Raw genomic sequence first — 25037 nt, 5'->3', positions numbered from 1 at the left:
TATGTTAATAGTTTTCCTAATGTTGAACCAGCCCTGCATTCCTGGTATAAATCCCACCTGGTCATAGTGTATTATCCTGGTGATCACTTGCTGTAATCTCCTTGCTAATATCTTATTTAAGATTTTAGCATCAATATTCATTAGGGAGATTGGTCTATAATTTTCTTTCTCTGTTTTTGCTTTGCCTGGTTTTGGTATCACCACCATATTTGTGTCATAAAACGAATTTGGTAGAACTCCTTCTTCAGCTATTTTTCCAAATAATTTGTATAATATTGGAATTAATTGTTCTTTAAATGTTTGGTAAAATTCACCCGTAAACCCATCTGGCCCTGGGGATTTTTTCTTAGGGAGTTCATTAATAGCTTGTTCAATTTCTTTTTCTAATATGGGTTTATTTAAGGATTTTATTTCCTCTTCAGTTAACCTGGGCAGTTTGTATTTTTGTAAATATTCATCCATTTCATTTAGATTGTCAAATTTATTGGCATACAGTTGGGCAAAATATTTCCTAATTATTGCTTTAATTTCCACTTCATTGGTGGTAACATCACCCTTTTCATTTTTGATACTGGTAATTTGGTTTTCTTCTTTCTTTTTTTTAATCAAATTAACCAGTATTTTATCTATTTTATTGGTTTTTTCATAAAACCAGCTCTTAGTTTTATTGATTAGTTCTATAGTTTTTTTGCTTTCAATCTTATTGATTTCTCCTTTAATTTTCAGGATCTCTAATTTAGTGTCTAATTGGGGATTTCTAATTTGTTCTTTTTCTAGCTTTTTAAGTTGCATGCCCAATTCATTAATCTCCTCTTTCTCTTTTTTATTCATGTAAGCATTTAGAGCTATAAATTTTCCCCTAAGCACTGCTTTGGCTGCATCCCATAGATTTTGGTATGTTGTCTCATTATTGTCATTCTCTTGGATAAAGTTATTGATTGTTTCTATGATTTCTTGTTTGGCCCATTCATTCTTTAGAATGAAATTATTTAGTTTCCAATTGATTTTCATTCTACTTTTCCCTGGCTCTTTCTTACATGTAATTTTTATTGCATCATGATCTGAGAAGGATGCATTTACTATTTCTGCCTTTCTACATTTGACTATGATGTTTTTGTGCCCTAATACATGGTCAATTTTTGAAAATGTGCCATGTACTGCTGAGAAAAAGGTATATTCCTTTCTATCCCCATTCAATTTTCTCCAGACATCTATCATGTCTAACTTTTCTAGTAATCTATTCACCTCTTTCACTTCTTTCTTATTTATTTTTTGGCTAGATTTATCTAATTCTGAGAGGGGGAGATTCAGATCCCCCACTAGTATAGTATTACTATCTAATTCCTCTTGTAACTCATTTAACTTCTCCTCTAAGAACTTGGATGCTATACCACTTGGCGCATACATATTCAATATTGATATTACTTCATTATCTATAGTACCTTTAAGTAAGATGTAATTTCCTTCCTTATCTCTTTTAATGAGATCTATTTTTGCCTGCACTTTGTCTGAGATAAGGATTGCTACCCCTGCCTTTTTTACTTTAGCTGAGGCATAATATATTCTGCTCCAGCCTTTTACCTTTACTCTGTGTGTATCTCTCTGCTTCAAATGTGTTTCTTGTAAACAGCATATTGTAGGGTTCTGGTTTTTAATCCACTCTGCAATTCGCTTCCGTTTTATAGCAGAGTTCATCCCATTCACATTCACAGTTATTATTACTGACTGTCTATTCCCCTCCATTCTATTTACCCCCTTTGTACTTTTCCCCCCTTCTTTCACCCTATTCCTCCTCACCGACGTTTTACTTCTTACCCCTGCCTCCCCCAATCTGCCCTCCCTTTTTATCACCCCCCTCTCTTTTCTTTACCCTTTTCTCCCTTGCTTTTGTCCTCCCTTCTCAGTCCCCCCCTTTCCCTTCCCCTTTTGTTTCCCTAAAGAGTGAGTTAAGTTTCTTTATCCCAATGAACGTATATGTTATTCCCTCTTTGAGTCAAATCTAATGAGAATAGGGTTGAAACCATGTTCCCCCCTCCTTTCTTTCCCTCTATTATAATAGGTTTTTTTCCACCTCTTCATATGATATAATTCATCCCATTCCACCTCCCCTTTCCTCTCCTCCCCATAGACTCCCTTTTTATCCCCTTAATTCTTTTGTATCATCACATCAAAGACAATTTATATTTATACCCTCTATATAAAGTCCTTCTCTCTGCCCAAATACATTTATAGTTCTTAAGAGTTATGAGTATTATCTTCCTGTGTAGGGATATAAACAGTTTAACCTAATAGGGTAACTTTTTTTTTTCCCCCTCTGTTTACCTTTTTAAACTTCTCTTGAGTCTTGTATGTTGAGATCAAATTTTCTATTCAGTTCTGGTCTTTTCACCAGGAAAGATTGAAAGTCCCCAATGTCATTAAATATCCATCTTTTCCCCTGAAAGAAAATGCACATTTTTGCTGGGTAATAGATTCTCGGCTGCAATCCAATCTCCTTTGCCTTCCGGAATATCATATTCCAAGCCTTGCGGTCCTTTAATGTTGAAGCTGCCAGGTCCTGAGCAATCCTGACTGTGGCTCCATGATATTTAAATTGCTTCTTTCTGGCTGCTTGGAGTATTTTCTCCTTCACCTGATAATTCTGGAATTTGGCTACAATATTCCTTGGAGTTTTCCTTTTGGGGTCTCTTTCAGGAGGTGATCGATGGATTCTTTCAATGATGATTTTATCCTCTGATTCTATGATATCAGGGCAGTTCTCCTTAATAATTTCCTGGAATATGGTATCTAGATTCTTTTTCTGGTCATGGCTTTCAGGCAGTCCAATGATTCTCAAATTGTCTCTCCTCGATCTGTTTTCCAGATCAGTTGTCTTTCCAATGAGGTATTTCACATTTTCTTCTATTTTTTCATTTTTTTTATTCTGCTTGACCGATTCTTGGTGTCTCATGGATTCCTTTTCTTCCAACTGTCCCACTTTAATTTTTAAGGCATTGTTTTCTTCAGTGAGATTATGCACCTTTTTTTCCATTTGGCTAAGTGAATTTTTTAAGGTATTGTTTTCTTCAGTGAGATTATGTACCTTTTTTTCCGTTTGGCTAAGTGAATTTTTTAAGGCTTTGTTTTCTTCAGCTTCCTTTTCTAAGCTGCTGATTCTTTTTTCATAGTTTTTTTGTGTTGCTTTCATTTCTCTCCCCATTTTTTCTTCTACCTCTTGCAATTGATTTTTAAAATCCTTTTTGAGCTCTTCCAGGAAGGCTTTTTGTTCTTGAGACCAATTCACCTTCCCTTGTGAGGCTTCAGATGTAGACAATTTGAGGCTATTGTCCTCATCTGAGTTTGTGTTGGCTTCTTCCCTATTGATACAGAAGCTCTCAATGGAGAGGGCTCTTTTTTGCTTCTTACTCATTATTGCAGCTTATTTATTTATTCTTTAAGTTGAGGTCTGCTCTGGGGGCACCAAGGTCCCTGTTTTGGGCTTCTTGTGCAGGTGTATAGGTGCTGTGTGACCAGGCTTTTACTCTGAGGCCTTTATGGTGTGTGGAGATCCCCTGTCCTGCACTTCCTGTCTGATTGTGCTCGGCCAGCCAGGCGCCAGACCCCGGCGTCTGATCCCGCCGTTCGCGGCCCTCTCGGCCGGTGCAGGTAGGTTTTTCCACTGTCCTTCTTGGCCACCAGATTTTTGAACCAGGTTCCGGGAGCCTCAGTTGTTCGGCTGTGGCCCGCAGCTCCTGCTGATTTGCCCCGACCCCCTTGGCGCTGGGTTGCTGCCCTGCGCTGGGCCTCCCTTTTGCCCGAGTCAGACCGACCTTTTCCTGAAGTCTTCTAAATTATCTCTGGTTGGAGGACTGTGTCTCTCTGTCTCTTTGCAGGTTCTGTAGTTTCAGAATCTGTCCAGAGGCTTGATTTAATGTTCGTTTTGAGGGAACAGAAGGAGAGCTCAGGCAGCTTGCTGCTTCCTCTCCACCATCTTGGCTCCGCCCCCCCTATGATTTCTTAATGCTAAAGCTACCAGGTCTTGCATAATCCTAACTGTGGGTCCTTTATATTTAAATTGTTTCTTTCTGGCTGCTTGCAATATTTTCTCCTTTAATTTATAATTGTGAAATTTGGTAATGATGAAGAAAACATGAAAAAATGTAATTATGTTCAATCAAAACATGTACAGGACAAATCAGAGATAAACACTAAGAAAAACACTGGCATTATGGGGGCTAAGAAAAGTTTCTTTCAAAGGGTGGGATTTGAGGTGAGATCTGAAAAAAGTCAGGAAATACAGGAATAGGAGGTAAGGAGGGAGAATATTTCAGGCACTGGGGAAAGTCTGTGAAAAGGCAAAGTCAGGAGATTAAAGGATTTGTGTCTTTTTAGGAAGGGTCAGGATATGAATAATTTAAAATGCTAGAGAAATTAAACAAAAATGGGATATACTATTTGAACTAGAAGTGAGGAAAAACCACTAGACTTTATTGAGTAAAAGAAGAGTGTGCTCAGGTCTGTGCTTTAAGAAGATAACATTGATAGCAGAATAGAAAACAGACTGGAGGGGGAAGCTACTTAAGGCAGAGAAGAAACCAAAAAACTGTCAAATTAAACCAAGATGGAGGAAAAGAGGGTGTGCACCAGGATGATGACACTGAGTAAAGATAGAAAAGGAATACATGATAGAAATGTTGTGAAGGTACACTTTAACAGAACAGAAAGAACACTACAAACTCTAAAAGGGGACTTTGAGGGAAAGTAAGGATTTTAAGAAGTACTAGAGAGGAAGAATTGCATTGGAAGCACTGGGACAGAATTTTAAAAGGAATGGAGATAGGAAATGGGATTCCATATTTGTCTTTTGTTAATGTTTTTTGTTTTCAACCTTAATAGAATTTTATTTTTCCCCAGTTACACATAAATATAGTTTTCAACATTTGGTTTTATAAGATTTTGAATTCCAAATTTTTCTTCTTCCCTCCTCCTCTCCCCAAGACAGCAAGCAATCTGATCTAGGTTATATATTTACAATCACATTAAACATATTTCTGTATTAGTCATAAAATCTAATGAATGGTCACCAATAAATTATAAGCTTTAGCAAGAGTGTTTAAGTGTTTAAATATTTATTTTAAAAAAAAGCATTAGGATCAGAGAGAAAGGTAAAAATCTAACTATTTCTAAGAGACCCCATCATCCAACCCGCCATGGAGAGGTCAGGAACCAAAAGAGGAAAAAGCCCTCTGCCAGCGTCCACTTCCTACTTCATGTCCTCCTCCCAGTAATGGAAGGCTGCTCAAGTTGATTGGATACTAGCCTTGATAGACAGTACCCATGAGCAAATGTCACTTCCAGAGGCCAAGTACCATGACCACATGGCTTGCCCTCAGATGCCTTCTCCTCATGACAGAGCTTTCCTACACTAGCTCTCTAGCAGGTGGCATCATTCCAATCATTACATATTGCTGCGGATAGTTAAATAATTCACATTTGCTCATAGAATAATACTGCTGTCACTGTGCATAATTTTCTCCTGATTCTGCTCATTTCACTATACATCAGTTCATATGAGTCTTTCCAGGTTTTTCTTAAATCATCATGCTTGTCATTTCTTATAGGAAAATAATATTCCATTACAATAATAATAGCACTTTATGTTTCTATTTTGTTTTCTATTTTCTCCAACAAAAGCCATTTGAAGTAGGTTGGTCATGTATTATTTTAAGGATCATAGCATCAGAGCTAGAGGAAGAAAGGACCTCAGAATTTATCTAACTTTAATACAACTTCTTTTTTACAGATGAGGAAAGTGAGGTCTTGAAAGGTTAAATGTTTTGTTCAAAGACATACAGCTCATAAATGGTGGAGTTGACCCTCAAAGTTTGGAATTCTGACTCCTAATGCATTTTGGGTAATGTGAAATAATTGAAAAACAATAGCAACAGACTGATCAGGTTGGCATGTTTATAAATCAAATTGGACAGCTCTTTTCAAAAGGCTAAGTGCTTCCTGCTGACTTGCCCTGACCCCCTCCATACTGTGCTGCTGTGCTCTATGCCTCCCTTTTGCCTGAGTGAGACTGACCTTTCCTTAAGTCTTCTAAATTATCTCAGGTTGGAAGATTGTGGATCTGTTTCTTTTTGTAGGTTATGCAGTTTCAGAATTTGTTTAGAGGCTTGATTTATAGTTCTTTTTGAGAGAAACAAAGGAGAGCTAAGACAACTTGCTGGCTTCTCTCCACCATCTTGGCTCTATCCCCAGGCCTTTTTCATCCTGAGCCCAATTCAATGCCTTTTTGACAGCATTGTCCTTATCTGAGATAGTGTTTTGCTTTTCCCTGTCACCATTAGAAGCTCTTGATGGTAATGGTCTTTTTCTGCTCCTTACTCATATTTTAGCCTTCTTTTTTTTTTTTTTTTTTTACATTTAACATGGCACAGGCGCCACTGTTGCAAGCTTTTTGTTCTGGGACATAGGGGCTTCATCACTGGCTTTCTGCTTTGAGGCCTTGGTAGCTTTCAGATTCTGCACCACTCTGGGCTTGCTCCCTGTTATGGCATGGGTTGGCCTGACATCTGTCCTTTGGGTGGTTCTCTAACTTCAGTTTGCCCTCTTGCCCAGGCCTGGGGGATCCCACAACTGTCCTGCTGTGCCACCAGCCTGCTGAGCCAGAACCAAGAACCTCAGATGCTGATCTGTGCTGTTGTCAGAAGCCTCCTGATGATTTTCCCAGATCCCCTTGGTGCTGTACTGAGCTGTGCTGTGTTTCCCTTTTGCCCAAGTGAGACAGACTTTTCCTGAAGTCTTCAAAATTATCTCAATTTGGAACATTGTGTCTCTCTGTATTTTCTGTAGTTCCAGAATCCACTTAGATACTTCATTTAATGTTGTTTCTGAGGGAAACTTAGGAGAGTTCAGGCAACTTCCTGGTTTCTCTCTGCCATCTTGGCTCCACCTCTCTGAGATTCCATATTTGGAAAATGGGTCATTTGTCTTTTTAGCTGGATCATCAGAATATATGAAGAGAAACAATGAAAAATATCTGGAAAGGTCAATCTGATCAAAATTCTAGAGATTTTTACATACCAAGATAATGATCCTGCTAGTTAACTGAGGGAATAAAGGGGCCTACTGGACTAAAGTCAATGAAGATTTGTCAAAAATAGGAATGTCATGCATAATCTATATTTTAGAAATATTATTTTGACAGTAATTTTAAATATGGATTTTGAAGGAGAGAAATTGAGAGTAGAGAGATCATGTAGTACAATATGGTAATAATTATAGTGACAGGTTATGAGGGCCTAAAGTGGAGTAATGACCATATAAGTATTGGAAAAGGTAGAGAAGAAAGATGCTGTGAAGGTAGGATCATAGAGGCAACTGATTAGATAGTAAGGATAAAGCAGATGAAGTACAAATTGAAAATTTGGGTGACAAGAAGTATGCTGGCAATTAAAAATTAATGGGAGGGGGCAGCTAGATGGTGCAGTGGATAGAGCACCAGCCCTGGATTCAGGAGTACTTGAGTTCAAATCCAGCCTCAGACACTTAATACTTACTAGCTGTGTGACCCTGGGCAAGTCACTTAACCCCAATTGCCTCACTAAAAAAAAAAAATTAATGGGAGGCTAGGTGGTGCAGTGGATAAAGCACCGGCCCTGAATTCAGGAGTACCTGAGTTCAAATTTGGCCTCAGACGCTTGACACTTACTAGCTGTGTGACCCTGGGCAAGTCACTTAACCCCCATTGACCAGCAAAAAATAAATAAATATACAAATAAACAAACAAACAAATAAATAAATGAATAAATAAATAAATAAATAAATAAATAAATAATGGGAGGGGGCAGCTAGGTGGCACAGTGGATAGAGCACCGGCCCTGGGGTCAGGAGGATGTGAGTTCAAATTCGGCCTCAGACACTTGACACTCAACTAGCTGTGTGACCCTGGGCAAGTCACTTAACACTCATTGCCCTGCCAAAAAAAAAATAAATAAAGGGAAGATTTAGAGAAAAGGTAGGATAAGGAAAGAAAATACTAGGTTGTCTTTTGGAGATGATATACCATTTGTAGATGTATAATGTTGGATATTAATGTGGCATTTAAGTTCAAAAGAGAAATTAGGCAAGATGTATAGACTTAAGTGTTATCTGCTAACGTTGTAAAGTCTATATTAGAAAGGGAACTGGACCTATTGTCAGGTAAGACATATTAAAATCTCAACTTTTGTCTTCATGAGCTGTTTTTCCACATTGTCCAAGTTATTTATCCTTTCTAAACCTCACTTTGTTCATTTTGAAATAAAAATATTCATGTTTTCAAAGTGAGTCTTACTGTGGAGGCTCAAATGAAGCTTTATAATATATCAGCCTTTAACATAGATTAATTTTTTCATAAGCCAAAAGCTGTTATATAAATAACAATGATTGGTGTTTACTTCCACTCTTCTTTCCTTTTGTAAAAATCTCTTCTTTATGGGGCAGCTAGGTGGCGAAGTGGATAGAGCACCGACCCTAGATTCAGGAGTACCTGAGTTCAAATCCATCCTCAGACACTTGACACTGACTAGTTGTGTGACCCTGGGCAAGTCACATAACTCCCATTGCCACGCAAAAAAAAAAATCTCTTCTTTAGACAGCTGTTCATACCTAGGATTTTCAAACATGTGAAGTACCATTTCTGTTCGATAGCTTTTTAATGCTATATGCTACAACATCGCCAGCCCTATCTTTTCAAGGCAACATTAAGAGAAAGTGTAAAAGAAATCAATACTATCAAATCAGTAATAAATGTATGACAAAACCCTAACATACATTTTTAAATCTATGAATAATTTTTACACTATATTTTGATATTGAATATTTGAACACATCATTATGTGGCCCTCTATGTGTGGACATACTCCAAATCTCTTCCATGGACTTTCTCCTCTTTTTTTCTATGTTCTCTCTCTCTCTCTCTCTCTCTCTCTCTCTCTCTCTCTCTCTCTCTCTCTCTCTCTCTCTCTCTCTTGTCTCTCTCCATCTCATTTACTCCTATTAATTTTATTCATATGACTCCTAAATCTACATCTGAAGCCTTCATCTCCCTCCTGAGCTCCAGTTTCACATCACCATCTGCTTGCCTTACATCTCCATCTGGATACTCTATAGTCATCTCAACCACAGTGTGTCCAAAAGTGAATTCCTTCTTTATGCCTAAAACTACTCCTCCTTCTAAAACCTCTACTTCTGTGAAACACATTTTCTTTCTATGATTTAAGGTAACAACTTTCTCATGAAATTCCACTTGGGTGTCTAGGTAAAGTCACAGGGGTAGCTATTTACTTATATAGTAACTAACTAGGCAATCAAAGTTATCAAGAGAAACAACCAAGATAGATAGAGACAATAACATTCCAGAACACCTATGTAATAATATACATGCTGAAGGAGGCTAATATACTCATCAGGAGAGTAAAACCTTGAAAGTTAGTACAAAAGCAAAGGGGTACCTGTCTTTCGGCATGAAGGTGTTAAAACATCAGTTGAATAGCTTTGGATGACTGGTAAAAGCTGTTTGTTAGTTTCTGCTTCTCAGTCTTGCAAGAAAATAGCCTTTCCTGTCATACAAAGACTTTTAAGTGTAAAGGAATAGGTTAGTATCAGTAGGCCTGACTAGGCCCTATTATAGCAAGCAAAAGTCATCCTTAACTATTCACTTACACTTATCCACAATAGTTGATCAATTGTCAACTTTTGTATATTCTACATTCACAATATCTGTCATGCCAATACCATTTTCTCCACTTGTACAACCACCATTCTAACTCAAGGATATATCTTTGTTCTAGGCTTACTATTACAATTACATCCTAATTAATCTCATTGCTGCCAGCCTCTCTTTTATCAATCCATTCTTCACAAAGGTGCCAAAATTTTCCTAAAGCTCAGCTTTGACTTGAGGCTTCAGTAGTTAATTGTTGCCTCTAGAAAAAAATAAATAAAAAATAAATAAAACCCTTACAACCTAGCTGAAACCTATCATTCCACTTTTAATAGCTATTGCTTCTCCTCTCATGCATTACATTCCCTCCAAAATGGCTTACTTGCTGTTTCCCTTACAGGAAAATTCATTCTCTGCCTGTCTTTGAACAAGTTTACCCATATACTTATAATGCTTTCCCTTGACTCTTTTGTCTGTTGAAACTACTTTTATACATTCAAAAGTCAGCTCAAATGCCAACTCCTATAAGTTTTTCCCTCATTCTCCCAGCTCTCCTAACCCCTGAAATTGGTTGTTGTTCAATCATGTTAATCATAGCTAACTCTTTGTGATCCCATTTCAAATTTTCTTGGCAAAGATACTGGAGTGATTTGCCATTTCCTCCCCCAACTCATATTACAAATGAGGAAACTGAGGTTAATAGGGTTAATTGAAATGATCAGGGTTACAGACCTAGTAAATGTCTGAAGTCAGGTTTGAACTCAGGAAAATGAATCTTCCTGAATCCAGGTCCACCACTACCTAAATGCTGTCATTTTTTATATTCTGTATGCATGTTATAGATCTCTGAAGTTATTTTATATTTATTGTGTATGCATGTCATAGTGGTCATCTGCTGATTTCCTCAAAAGGAATGCAAGTTCTTTGGGGACATGAACTATTTGTTATTGACTGATAATATCCTCATTACCTAGCACACAGCCTGGCATATAGTAGATGCTTAATCAATTCATGTAGTTCTGTTTAATTGAATGGTTTAACAGAATCTCTTTCTGGTTCTTTGGGTATTTATTTACCTATTTGACAACTATTTTAGTATCATTTAGACTTACTGTAACATTTATCTGGAGGAAGATATTTCAAGAAATGATCAGAAATAACATTGCTATATTAAGGATATTTGTTTGAAGTAGACTCAGAATACTGAATGTTTTATATGGGAGTCTTAACGTTGCGATGAAGGAAATATAATCAGAAAAAACATTTTAAATTCTGATCTCTCTGTTGAGTTATCTGTGCCCCTAATTACAGGATTCATAAAATTCCCTGTTGGAGACAAGTACGAAGCATATAATAATACCAATAACAAATCACATTTCTACCATGCTTTATAGTTTACAAAACACTTTCCTCACACATGCACTATGACATAGGAAGTGAAAATATTTTCATCCCAATTTTATAGATGAGAATGCTATCTCAGAGAATGTAAATATTTTGCTCTTAAAAATAGCATATATATATATATGTATATACATATATATAACTCACACACACATATATATACACATACACAAATATGTATTTGTGTTACTGTTTAATAAAATTTTATGTCATAAAAGAACAGAAACAACAATGATACAATAACAAAAAGCCTTTAATAGTTCTCTTTCTCTAGAGAATAAAATAGAAACTTCTTAGCCAGTCTTTCTAGGCCTTCCATGTTGTCTCCAAACACTCATTGTGGCCTTGTTGCATATAATTTTCATATATCCACTCTAAATTGGAATATGTTGCTATTAGCAGATCTGATTCTATGCTTGCCAGGCTCTGTAAATTTACATAATCTATCTTCCTTGAGTATTTCATCAGCATAATTTATGACATGTATAATATTGTAATACATATCAAGATAGGGTCACTTGATTTTAGAAGCTAACTAGTGCTATGACAGTAAAATAAAGCTTACCTTAATGCCAGTTTTATGGGTTTGATATGAGGGAAGAATGAATTGTAGTATGACATCCAAACAGCTATCAGAAAGCAATTTAGAGAGAAATCTTAAGCCTTTCTTTTCTTTAATTCTTTTCTAGTCCAATAAGTTTATTTTTGAAAATATACACAAAAATGTTGAACCATTTCATGAATCTTCAGCAGCGGGAGCATCTCCACCTTTGGTGTTCCTAGTATAAATCACTTGTGCTCTGAGTTTGGAAATTAGCTTAATCAGACCTTTCCTAAGCAGTTCCTGGATGGCTGCCCAGGCTAGAGAACCCCAAATCTTCAGTCTTTCTGAGACCACCATAGGGGAGATAAGTTTAGAGTTGAGGACCTCCTTGCAGAGTTTATCATGCATTGCTTTGTAACAGAACCAGATAGTTGAATTTGTGTAGCACTTTTACCTTGGACCACTTCTTCATCTTAGCTTTGCCCCAGACTTGTTTATGGGGTGCCCGTCCCTCTTGGTCAACTTGCCGGCGTCTTTCTTCTTCTTATCATCCTTGGGCAGCATGGTGAGTCTCTAGGAACTCCTGCTGCTGCCGCTTTTAAGGTAAGATGTCGGACAGAAAGGAGAAGCCCTTCTTTTAATACATGTTATATTCTCTTTAAGATTTAGGAGCCCCCAGGGGCAGCTAGGTGGCGCAATGGATAGAGCACCAGCCCTGGATTCAGGAGTACCTGAGTTCAAATCCGGCCTCTGACACTTAACACTTACTAGCTGTGTGACCCTGGGCAAGTCACTTAACCCCAACTGCCTCACTAAAAACAAAAAAAAAATTTAGGATCCCCCAAAACAAAAACATCAACTAGCATCACTACCACTTCCACCAACTCCACCACCACCAAAACATTTCACTTGTCTTTTCCAGCCTTTTAAACTGACAGTATTATCCTACCTTTCACTGCCAGGCTCTGAGAAAGAGTTGAAACTTTTTCCCTCAATACTTCCAATTCTTCCTACTCTCTCCTGTACCCCTTATCAAGTTTATGATTCCAGCATTGTACTGAAACATATTTCAAAGGTTATTAATGAACCTTAAACAACTAAATTCAATGGGCAACTCTAAATCTCCATTTTTCTTTGACTTTTCTTCTCTTCTATGTGGTCAGTCAACCAAAACATGCCCACAGATATCCTAAACTCATTTGGCATCTGTGACAGTGTTCTCTCTTAGTTCTTCTACCTGTCTGAGTAGTATTTTCAATCTCCTTATACAACAATAAGTTTTAAGTGTATATGTGACCTAGATATAAATGGTCCCATCATTAGAGAATCATAGACAATATCCTTTTGCTAATTCTTATACCTCAATGGTATCCTAAGCATGAGGGTCAAGTGACTTTTTCTTTATATAATATCTCCCTTGTGATCTTGTCAAATTATATGTGTTTGATTATATCAATTACAATAACATAATTCACATTTATATAGTTCTTTGAGCTTTGCAAAATCTTTTCCTCACAATGACCTGGGGTAAAGTATTTTTTCACTCATCTCTGTTTAAGTATCAGAAAACTGAAACTGTGAGAGGATAAATGGTCTACCCATGATCAAACAAAGTATATATCTAAGGCACTATTCAAACTCAAACCAATTCTACTATCCTCTACATGATACTCTCTTTACAGAATCTATGGTCTTTAGCTTTAATCATAAACTTGTAGCTTTACAAATTATATGGAATTTAATCCAATTCTCTAATTTTGTATTTTAAGAAACTGAGACTCATACACAAATAATAAATATGATTTTGCTAATAAAAATACCTCCTTTATATATCACATTCTGTTTTACAACAATTCTTTAAGATAGGTTATATAAATATGTTTAGTCATTCCTATTTTACATATCAGGTCAATTAAAGTTTATTGAGATGAAATGATTTGCCCACAGTAGACATGCAGCTAATATGAAGGGCTACAACTTGGGCAAATGGATCATTTCAGTCCAGTACTGGAGAATTTAGAGGGTTCAAACATTTAAAACATACATGCTAAGAGCATTGAAATAACCAAGTTCATCACCCAATTATCAGGAACTGTATTTTTGAAAGGAAATAACTTAATTCTTCCTCACTCTCAATTGATTTTTGTCTTAGTTACTTTTTTGTATTATTTTCACATTATGAATTTCAAAGTTGCTTTTAGGTACCTTTGGTGCTACATGGCCTGGATGAGTTTCCTTCTGTCTTCCCTGTTGTATCAAAATTTTCTTATTGTAATTCTGATAGTAAAGTTAGATATCATATTTGAATCCATATTTTCTGAATTCCATGTCCATGCTGTCTCCTCTAATCTCTCCAAATCCATGAAATAAAAATATTTGTAGGTATTCACAAAATCATAAAACCTTAGCACCATGAGCAACTCAGTTTATATTATTCTGTTAATTCACCTGCCTCCAGGCATATGCAAACTTAAATCTCAGACAATTATTTATCTCCAGGGATTTCTATAACCTAACCTTATTATCACTAGACCTTCACTTTTGTCTAGGCTTTATTGCTCTTCCTACAATTTCATCCCATTTTTTTTTCTCAGCTCATGAGGAAAACTTTATTGCCCTTTTTGTTCTTTTGGTTTTATTTCTCAGAGACCTAACACTCCATTAAACTCTGATGTCAGTGCACTTTGACACTAAATCCACCCTTCCCAAGTCTTAAAATAAGAGAATGTACTTTCTCCTGGAAGGAGCATCTGGTATGTTGGTGTTTAGCTGTCAAGTGCCTTTTAAATATTCACTCATCTGGATATCTGCAATTTAAATGCCTTGTTATCATTAATAAGAGTTGTCAAAGAAACACATTAACACACCTTAGGGATTAATTCAGAGCTTTACAGACTGTATTTGTGCAAATAAGGCAAGCCCATAACATGAGCTACCCATTCCCAAATGACTATACCTACATTTTTCAAACAATTTGTTTGAACCAGAAAAGATTATGACTATTTTTTTAGTTTAATAAAAATAATTCTTCAAACATATGCTAATGGAATTACCACTAAAATATTCATTCTGCACTCAGATATGTGAACTGGTATCAATAGAATTCCACATATTTTATGTCAATGGAAATAAGTTCAAATTTGATGATGTCTATAGCCAAAAGAAACTTCAATTATGTTGGGGTTAATCTAGTCAACTAGTTTAAAAAAGTTCATTTAAGAGGAAAAAAAGGTCCTTTTATTTTTGTTTTCTTTACTATTAAAATAAAAAAAAACAATCCTTCAAACATGCAGAAATGCTGATGTTTATCTTATTTTATTAATACATTTTTTACTTGTTTAGAATTTTATTTTCCAAGATATATGTAAAAACAAATTTTGACATCAATTTTCTCAAACTTTGTATTCCAACTTCTCTTCCTCCCTCTCTTCCCACCCCCTACCCCCAAGAACTAAAGCAATTCAATATAAGTTATACATAAGTAGTCATGGAAAATATCTCCACATTAGTTAGGCTGTAAGAGAAAACAATTTAAAAAACAAAGCTTCAGGTTAAGGAATTGTCAAAGAAAAAAATTTAAAATGTGTTTCAATCTGTTTTCAGATACCATTAGTTCTTTCTCTGTACATGGGTTGCAATTTTCATAAGTCCTTCAGGGTTATATTGGATCATTGCCTTGCTGAAAATAACCACATGCTTTCCAGAAGATTATCTTACACTATTGCTATTATTTTCCATACACTACATTTCACTCTGCTTCAGTTCATGTAGGTCTTTCCTGGCTTTTCTGATAGCATCCTGTTCATCATAACTTTTATACAGTATCTTAAACTTGACAAAGAATTATTTTCACACTAGTCCAACAAAGTAGGTACCATACATTTTGCCATTATAGTCAATCATAACTTTTTCCCTCCATTCTATTCCCTTCCCATGAAATTGACTCCATTTTCTATCTTCTTTTTACCTCTTCCTCCTCAAAAGTGTTTAACTTCTGACTGCTCCTTGCCCTGCTTTGCCCTCCCTTCTTTCAAGCTTCCCTCCTTATCCTCTTCCCCTCCCCCTTTCCTGTAGGGGTAAATAGATTATTCCTCCCAATTGGGTGTGAATGTTATTCCCTCCTTGAGCCCTCTCAGATAAGATTAAGGTCTCTATGCTAATTTTGTGTTCTAAATTTTTCTTCCTACCTCCCTCCTCAACCCTTCCTATGAAATCAAGTAATTCAATATTATACTTGTGTGGTTATCCAGAACATCTTCACCTTCCTTGAAGGTATTTTGCTTTTTACTGCTCTCTTTTACAATCTGCCCTTCCCTCCTTCCCCCCTTTTTACCCCCTCCTTATCTCCCTCCCCTCTCACTTTCCCTCAGGGCAAAAATATATGACTATACCCACTTGAGTATGTAGGTTATTCCCTCTTTGAGCCAATTCTGATGAAAGTATGATTCCCTCACACCCCCACAACTTCCCCCTCTTCTCCTCCCCTCAATAAGCTTTTTTCTTGTTTCCTTCATGTGAACTACCTCTCCTTAGTCTACCTCTTCCCTTCCCCCTCCCAAAGTCTATTCCTCCTTCCCCTCAACCCTATTTTAAAGATGTCATCATGGGTTAGCTAGGTAGCACAGTGGAGAAAGCACCAGCCCTGGACCCAGGAGGCCCTGAGTCAAAATCTGGCCCCAGAAATTAGACACCCCATCCTGTTTTCCCCCACAGAACAAAGCATAAATGCTTTACAGATATCATCCCTTCATATTCAGTTCAGACCTGTGTCCTCTGTGAATGTCTTACTGAGAAAGTTCTTATGAGTTCAAATTATTATCTTGCCATGTAGGAATATAAACAGTTTAATCTTTTAATATCCCCCATGATATCTTTTTCCTGTTTACCTTTTTATGGTTCTTCAGCATCTTGAATTAGTCAAATTTTCTATTCAGTTCAGGTCTTTTCATCAGAAATGCCTGAAAGTCTTTTTATTTCTTTGAAATCCCATTTTTTTTTCCTCTGAAATATTGTAATCAGTTTTGCTGGGTATGTGATTCTTGGCTGTAGTCCCAGTTCCTTTGCCCTCTGGAATATCATATTCCATGCCCTCCAGTTCTTTAATGTAGATCTTGCATGATCTTGTTTTATCCTCTTTATAGCTCTACAATATTTGAATTCCTTTTTTCTAGCTGCTTACAATATTTTCTCCTTGACCTGGGAGCTCTGAAAATTGGCTATAATATTCCTGCAGGTTTTCCTTTTGGGATCTCCTTCAGGAAGTTGATTCTTTGAAGTTCTATTTTGCCTTAAGCTTCTAGAATATCAGCAATTTTCCCTGGCAGTCTCATGGAAGATGCTATCTAAACTCTTATTTTGGTCATGGATTTCACATAGTCCAATGATTTTCAAATTATCTCTTCTGGATTTATTTTCTAAGTCAGTTGTTTTTCCATGGATATATTTCATATTGCCCTCTATTTTTATTCATTTGGATTTATTTTACTGTATTGGTTTCTCATAAAATCAGTAGCTTCCATTTGTTCAATCCTAGTTCTTAGGCAATAATTTTCATCAGACAGCTTTTTTATCTCTTTTTCTATTTGGCTTTTCCAGCTGTTGACTTTTTTCTCATAACTCTCCTGAATTGCTCTCATTTCTCTTTCCATTTTTTCCTCCCCTTCTCTAAATCTTTCTTCTATCTCTCCTACTTTCTCTTCAAAGTCCCTTTTGATGTCTTCCATGGCCTGAGACCAATTCACATTTTTCTTGCAAGCTTTGGATGTAGGGGCCCTGAGGTTGTTATTCTCTTCTGAGAGTGCACCTAGATCTTCCTTGTCACTAAAGAAACATTCTATTGTTCTCAACTTTCTTCGCTTGCTCATCTTGCCATTTTTTATTTGACTGTAGGGCCCTACTTTCACGTTAAACTGTTCCAAGCTTAAGAGGGGCCAGGTGTTTTGGTTTGAGGGAGGGCAGGTTTTTCTTTCACCTGCCCTGTTCTCTGTTCTGAAGGTAACCTCAAGCCAATTTGCTAGTTAACCAGACAGCAAAGTGCTGATATGGTTCTTAGCTTTGACCAGCATGCACCCCTCCCCAACCTGGGCCTCCCTCAGCCCAGGATTTCTTCCTAGTTCCCTGCTGGAGTGCAATAGCTGAATTCTTCCTTAGGTTCCACAGACACTCCTGGACTTTCCCCCCTGGTCAGCCTTTCAGCCCTCTCACCCAACAATAAGATTAGTTGCAGAAGATGCTGGTGGCACAGCTGATTTGGAGGCTCAGGGGTAAGTTCTTCTTGTGCCATGTGTCTGGGTTCCGTGTCTGCACAATTGTAGGGTTGGACTCTGCTTGTGGCCCAGTATGGCCCCCTTTAATCTGGAAAATAATCTGAGGCATCTTTTTGTGGGTTTTGTTGCTCCAGGGCTTGTATTATTGCTGTTTTGGGGGGTAATTGAGTCAGGAGTTCTTTGTGTTTAATGTCTTTTGTCTCTGCCCCCAGACACTCTCAAAAATAAAATTATTTTTTTGAAATGATTATAAATTCTCTATGGACCCAAGTATATTTGCCAGAAAAATAGTCATGGTTTAAGAGAAAGAACTGGATTTTAAATCAGTGAACCTTTGGGACATATTTCTTGTGACATTGGATATGTAACTTAATTTCTCTAGGCTTAGATTTGGAATAAGTTTGCTAACCTTCAAAATTGCTTCCAGCACCAAGTCTATTTTCTGGGACTTTCTCTAGTTTGCTGAAAGACTCAAAAGACAAATGCAAAAATAGCAGTTAATTTCAATCAAACTACCTGTTTTTGCTAAGATTATTTTGCATTTGACAGCAACTATTGATGAGCAATGTTCATTCCTTAGAGAGATCTTGGAAGTTATAAAGGGCACTTTGAATGATGTATGGTATTAGAATTATAATGCCAGATAGAAAATTGTGAGTAGAATTTAAAATTAAAAGGAGCAACTTTGACAGGTTAAACATTCTTGATGGCTGAATTCTAAACTCTAAGAGTCTTTTTTTATTTAAACTCAATAACTTATTAAAATTGATTAAAAGAAAGTTAATTCTTCTACATTACCATGTGCTATTTCTACCCCACAAGAGTGGACATTAGGCCTAAAGAGGTACAGGGACTTTGTTCATGTAGATGAGCACACTTTCAAATGAACTTCCCTGTATGAGGGCAAAAAATCCAGATTTAATTATATTCTTGTTATGTTTTTCTCCTCCATTTCTTACCCTTCACCATATTCACAGCATGTTTTTTATCTATGTCTATTAAGGTAGGAAACTCACAAACGGCAAAGTGAATATACATTATTCTTTAATTTAGTAACCAGTTTACTAGGCATTATAGAATTACTACTCTTGGTAATACAAATGATGGAAATATCTATAATACTTATAAGAAAATAAATTTATCAATTTTGAAAGTGTTAACTCCTGGAATAATGACAGTTCATTTTGATAATTACCTATTTGAATGTAGAAAATAAATTTAATCTTTGTATCCTTAATTTTCTTTCCCTTAATTAATAAAGACTTCCTCACTCCCAACAGTCAAAATAGCAACAATATTTTAAAAGTTGATAAAGATATGTCTCAATATCAACCTTTCAATGTGTGAAATGTGATTAGCATTTTATTTTGTATGATCTATGGAGCTTGATCTTGCTGAATTAAATAGTTTAAAAATCTTGTCATAGCAGATGGGTTTTCAAACTTGGTATATACCTTAGAATATAGAGGTTATGAGAATATTAATCACCCATCATAGATTAACCCTATATTCCAATAAAATCTTCATGGACAGAAGAGCTCAAATTATTCACTGACTGATATGCTGGTGGCATAAATGATGCATTTATTTATTTTGACTGACAATAATTTATTCAAGAAAGCTATTTTTTATGAAAAATACTCATGAGAAACCCTAAAGTTTTTCAGCTTTGTTCATCCTAATTGCCATATCCTATTCAATATGCTTTGCAGAGTTACTGAAATGAATACGTCAGGAATTTAAAAGTTCTTCTGTTTACCACCCTCTTCCTGCTATTGCACAACTCTATTTAATATGGCCTCTTAGCTTTGGCCCGTTTTCTAAGGCTATGGTTCTCTTTTATGGTTTTTCCTCTAAAATTGTATAGTTTCTATATTGCTACAGTCTGCTTTACTGTTATTTCTGTCTTTATAACTTAGTAGGGCAAAGTGGAACATTCTTTTTAATTTGCATAAATTCTCATGGTATATGCTAGCATGCAAATGAACAAAGTGAGAGATCACAATAGTGGAATCAGTGAGTTGGTGATGGATGAAATGCCTAATACATCAAATCTCAACTGTGACTCAGTCTCAGGTGCCCATTCAATTCATTGAATGCAGAAATGTCTCACATGCCACTGCCATATAGTGACTCTAAAAATATTAGTATTGAAAATATGGGCCTTTTTCTTCCTGGAAAATTTGGGGTAAATAAAAAAGTTTTTCAATTTCTCAAAAGCAGCCAAGTTTCCTTTTCATCTATAGTACAATTCTCATGTTTCATTTCTACTGCCCATCCAACATATACTTCCTATTTAAAAAATAAAATAATAAACTTTGTTTAATAATTTTGAGTTTCAAAATTTATTTCTCCTTCCCTACCTCCCCTTCCTCCTGCCTGAGGTGGTAAACAATCAGATGTGGGTTATGCATGTGGAATTATGTAAAACTTTACCATATTTAGTCATTTTGTTCAAGAAAACTTGAATAAAAAGAAAAAAAATGAAGTAAAATGAAAAATAGCATGCTTTAGTCTATGTTCATTCAATATGAGTTTTTTCTTTGGAGGTGTATAGTATGTTTCATCATTAGTCCTTTGAGATTTTCTTGGATAACTGTATCACTGAGAATAGTTGTCATTCACAATTCATTAAACAATATTGCTGTCTCTGTGCACAATGCGCTCTTGGTTCTGCTCACTTCACAATACATCAGGTCATACAGTTTTTCCAACCATTCCTGAAATCATCCTTCTTGTTATTTCTTCCATTACAGTAATATTCAATTACTATCATATAGCACAGCTTTTTTAGCCATTCAATGATGTGCAATCATTTGATTTCCAATTCTTAGCAACCACAAAAACAGCTGCTAAAAATATTTTTGTGCATATAGGCTTTTTTTTCTTTTTCATGATGTCTTTTAGAAGTAAACATAGCAGTGGTCTTGGTGGTTCAAGGGGTATGCACAGTTTTATCAATCGCCAGAATCATGGGCTATTCCACAACTCTACCAAAAGTGGATTGGTATGCCAGTTTTCTTACATTCTCTCCAACATCCAATATTTTACTTTGTATTTTATATTTGCCACTCTGATAGGTGTGAGGTGATACCTCATAGTTGTTTTAATTTGTATTTCTCTGATCAATAGTGATTTGGAGAATTTTTTTTTCATATTACTATAGATAGCCTTCATTTCTTTGTCTGAAAACTGCCTGGATATATCCTTTGACCATTTATCAATTGGGAAATGATTTATATTTTATAAATTTGACACAGTTCTCTATAAAATAGAGAAATAAGAATTTTATCCAAGATACTTATTTAAAAAATTGTCTCCCTGTTTTCAGTTTTCCTTATTTTTTTCTTTTTTCTTTTTTTTTTTCAGTTTCCCAAGTTTTATTGCAATACTGTGAGTGACCACAGGGAGAGAGAACCAAAATAATGGAAAGGTATCTCTCTTCTGTTTTCCTTCTATTCTTGGTTACATTAGTTTTGTTTGTGTAAATTTTGTTTCAATTTTATATAAATTTAAATGACCTATTTTGCATTTTTTCTTGCTCCCTATACCTTCTCTCTTCATAATTTCTTCCTCTGCCTATAAATCTGGCAGATAAACAATTCCATGCTCTCTTAATTTGCTTATGGTATGATCCTTTATGTTTAAATCATGTACCAAACATTACCTGATTTTCGTATACTATATGAAATATTGGTCTACACCTAGTTTCAGCCAAACTGTTTTCCAGTTTTCCCAGCAGTTTTTGTTTATTTTTGTTTGTTTTGTTTTGTTTTTCAAATAATGAGTTTATTCCTAATGCTTGGATCTTTGGATTTATCATCTATTAGATTAGAATAGTCATTTACTATACTGTATTTTCTGCATATTGTATTCCACTGATCCACCTCTCTATTTATTAGCCAGTACCAGAGTACTTTGATAATTACTGCTCTATAATACATTTTGAGATCTGGTACTACTAGATCACATTTTTTGATTCTTTTTTTTTTCATTAATTCACACAATATCTTTGAGCTTTTGTTTTTTGAGATGAATTTTGTTATATTTTTTTCTAAATTTATAAACTATTTTTGTTTCTTTGATTGATATAGCACTAAATAAATAAATTAACTTAGGTAGTATTATGATTTTATTATATTTGCTCAGCCTACCCATGAGCAATTAATATTTTTCCATTTGTTCAGATCTGACTTTATTTGTGTGAAAAAGTGTTTTATAGTTCTGACCCTATAGTTCCTGTTTGTGTCTTGCGAAGTAAACTCCCAAGTATTTTATATTGTCCACAGTTATTTTATTTAAATTTTTCTTTTTAAATTTTTTGGGTTGGGCAATGAGGCTTAAGTGACTTACCCAGGGTCACACAACCAGCAAGTGTCAAGTGTCTGAGACCAGATTTGAACTTAGGTCCTCCTGAATCCAGGGCCAATGCTTTATTCACTGAACCAGGTAGCTGCCCAGACAATTATTTTAAATAGAATTTCTCCATCTATTTGTTGTTGCCAGACATTGTTGCTAATATATAGAAAGGTAGATAATTTATGTTGGTTTAGTTTTTATTCTGAAACTTGGCTAAATTTGTTAATAATTTCAATTAGCTTTTTAGTTAATACTCTAGGATTTTCTAAATATAACATTATATCATCTGCCAGGAGTGATGGTTTTGTTTCCTCATTACCTATTCTAATTCCTTTAATATCTTTTTATTCTCTTATTTCTATATCTAAAATTTCTAGTACAATATTAAATAATAGAGGTGATAATGGGCATGCTTGCTTCACCCTGATTATATTAGGAAGGCTTTTTGTTTACTTTATTATAGATAATGCTAGCTTAGATTACTTATTTTAAAGTAAATTCCTTTTATTACTATGCTTTCTAGTTTTTTTTTTTTAATAGGAATGGGTACTGTATTTTGTCAAAGGCCTTTTTTGTGTCTATTGAGATAATCATATGATTTCTGTTCATTTTGTTATTGATAGGGTCAAATATGCTGATATTTTTCCTAATATTGAACCAACCTTGCATTTCCACCTGGTCATAGTGTATGATTCTTGTGATATATTGTTGTAATATTTTTGCTAGTATTTTATTTAAATTTTTTGCATCACTATTCATTAGGGAGATTAGTCTATAATTTTCCTTTTTCTGTTTTTGCGCTTTCTGGGTTGGGCATTAGCAGCATATTTGTCTCATAAAAGGAACTCTGTAGAACTCCACTTATTTTCTTGAATAATTTATATAGTATTGGAATTATTCTTTAAATGTTTGGCAGAATTTGCATGTGAATCTATCTGGTTCTAGGGCTTTTTTTTTCATAGGAAGTTCATTGATGGCTTTTTGAAGTTCTTTCCTCTAAAATTCGGTTATTTAAATATTGTATTTCTTCTTCTGTTAATTTGGGTAATTTGTATTTTTGTAGATATTCATCCATTTCATTTAGATTGTCAAATATATTGGCATAAAACTGAGCAAAATCATTCCAATTAATTGCCTTAATTTCCTTTTCATTGTTGGTAAGTTCATCCCTTTCATTTTTGATACTAGTAATTTGGTTGTCTTCTTTCCTTTTTAAAAAAATAAAATAAAATTAACCAATGGTTTACCTTTTTTATTTTTTCCCAGAAAACCATCTTCTAGTTTTATTTATTAATTCAATGGTTTTCTTATTTCAATTTTATTAAACTTTCCTTTGATTTTCAGGATTTCTAATTTAGTATTTAACTGGATATTTTTAATTTGTTATTTTTCTAGCTTTTTTAGTTGTATGTCCAATTCAATTATCTCTTCTTTCTCCTTTTTATTCATGTAAGCATTTAGAGATATAAAATTTCCCCTAACTACCTTTTGGTGCCATCTTCTTTAATGAAATCATTGAATGTTTCTATGATTTGTTCTTTGACCAGCTTGTTTTTAGGATAAGATAATTTAATTTCCAATTGATTTTTTTTTTTTAGTAAGGCAATTGGGGTTAAGTGACTTGCCCAGGGTCACACAGCTAGTAAGTGTTAAGTGTCTGAGGCCGGATTTGAACTCGGGTACTCCTGACTCCAGGGCCGGTGCTCTATCCACTGCGCCATCTAGCTGCCCCTTCCAATTGATTTTTAACATCTCAACTGTACAATATTGATTGTAACTTTTATTGTACTATGATCTGAAAAGAATGTGTTTATTGTTTCTTCTTTTCTGCATCTGTTTGTAAAGTTTTTATGACCTAATACAAGGCCAATTTTTGCATAGGTTCCATTTACTACTGAGAAGAATGTATATTCCTTTCTATCCCCATTCAGTTTTCTCCAGAGATGTATCATATCTAACTTTTCAAGAATTTTATTTATTTCCTTAAATTCTTTCTTATTCATTTATTTGTTAGATTTATCCATTTCTGAGAGGGGAAGATTAAATTCCCCCACTAGGATAATTTTATTTTCTGTGTCCTGTAACTCACTCAACTTCTCCTTCAAAAAATGTAGATGCTATATATACCATTTGGTACATATATGTTAGGTATTAATATGACTTCATTGTCAATGGTACATTTCAGCAAGATATAGTTTCCTCCTTTATCTCTTAACTGAATGCATTTTTGCTTTTGCTTTGTTTGAAATCATGATTTCTACCTGTGATGATTAAAATCTAATATGTATGTCCTTACCTGCCCCCAGTGTGTATGGGAGAACTAGCTAAGTGAACTTATAAATTCAGCAACAGTTTAGGCTTTTAAGTATTTATTAAAGTATATTAGGGGTTAGCAAAGAGAGAGAGAGAGAAAGCTGCCTTCAACTTACTATCAAAGAGACTAAATTTCCCTCAGTTCCACCAGAAGCCCCCTGTCAAACTGGAGGAGTCGCTGTACCCACACACAGCTCCAAGCTAATTGGCTGTGTAACAATTCAAATGACACCACCTGCTGGAGAATTACTGTAGAAAAAGCTCTGCCAAGAGGTGAACATCTCTGAGGGCAAGACCATGTGTCTTTTCTTTGACGTCAGGAAGTGATGTTGGCTTGTGGGAGGAAGAAGGGGGAGGCTGGCGCTCTGACTCTCTCTCTTTCATGTGGACTCTGGTGGAGAGTGGAGCTAGGAGTGCTTTCTCCCTTTAATAGATAGATGAATCTAGGCCTTTCTCTTTC

At 35.4% G+C, this 25037-nt stretch overlaps 1 pseudogene; it reads right to left on the bottom strand.

Moving 5' to 3' along the window:
* Positions 1-11831: 11831 nt before the first annotated feature.
* On the bottom strand, positions 11832-12203 carry LOC122741376 (annotated as a pseudogene).
* Positions 12204-25037: the final 12834 nt, after the last annotated feature.

This window comes from Dromiciops gliroides, chromosome 1 (assembly GCF_019393635.1).
Source record: "Dromiciops gliroides isolate mDroGli1 chromosome 1, mDroGli1.pri, whole genome shotgun sequence".
Classification (NCBI taxonomy): Eukaryota; Metazoa; Chordata; class Mammalia; order Microbiotheria; family Microbiotheriidae; genus Dromiciops; species Dromiciops gliroides.
The sequence above is the reverse complement of the archived record's forward strand: the minus strand, read 5'-3'. Positions and strand labels throughout refer to the sequence as shown.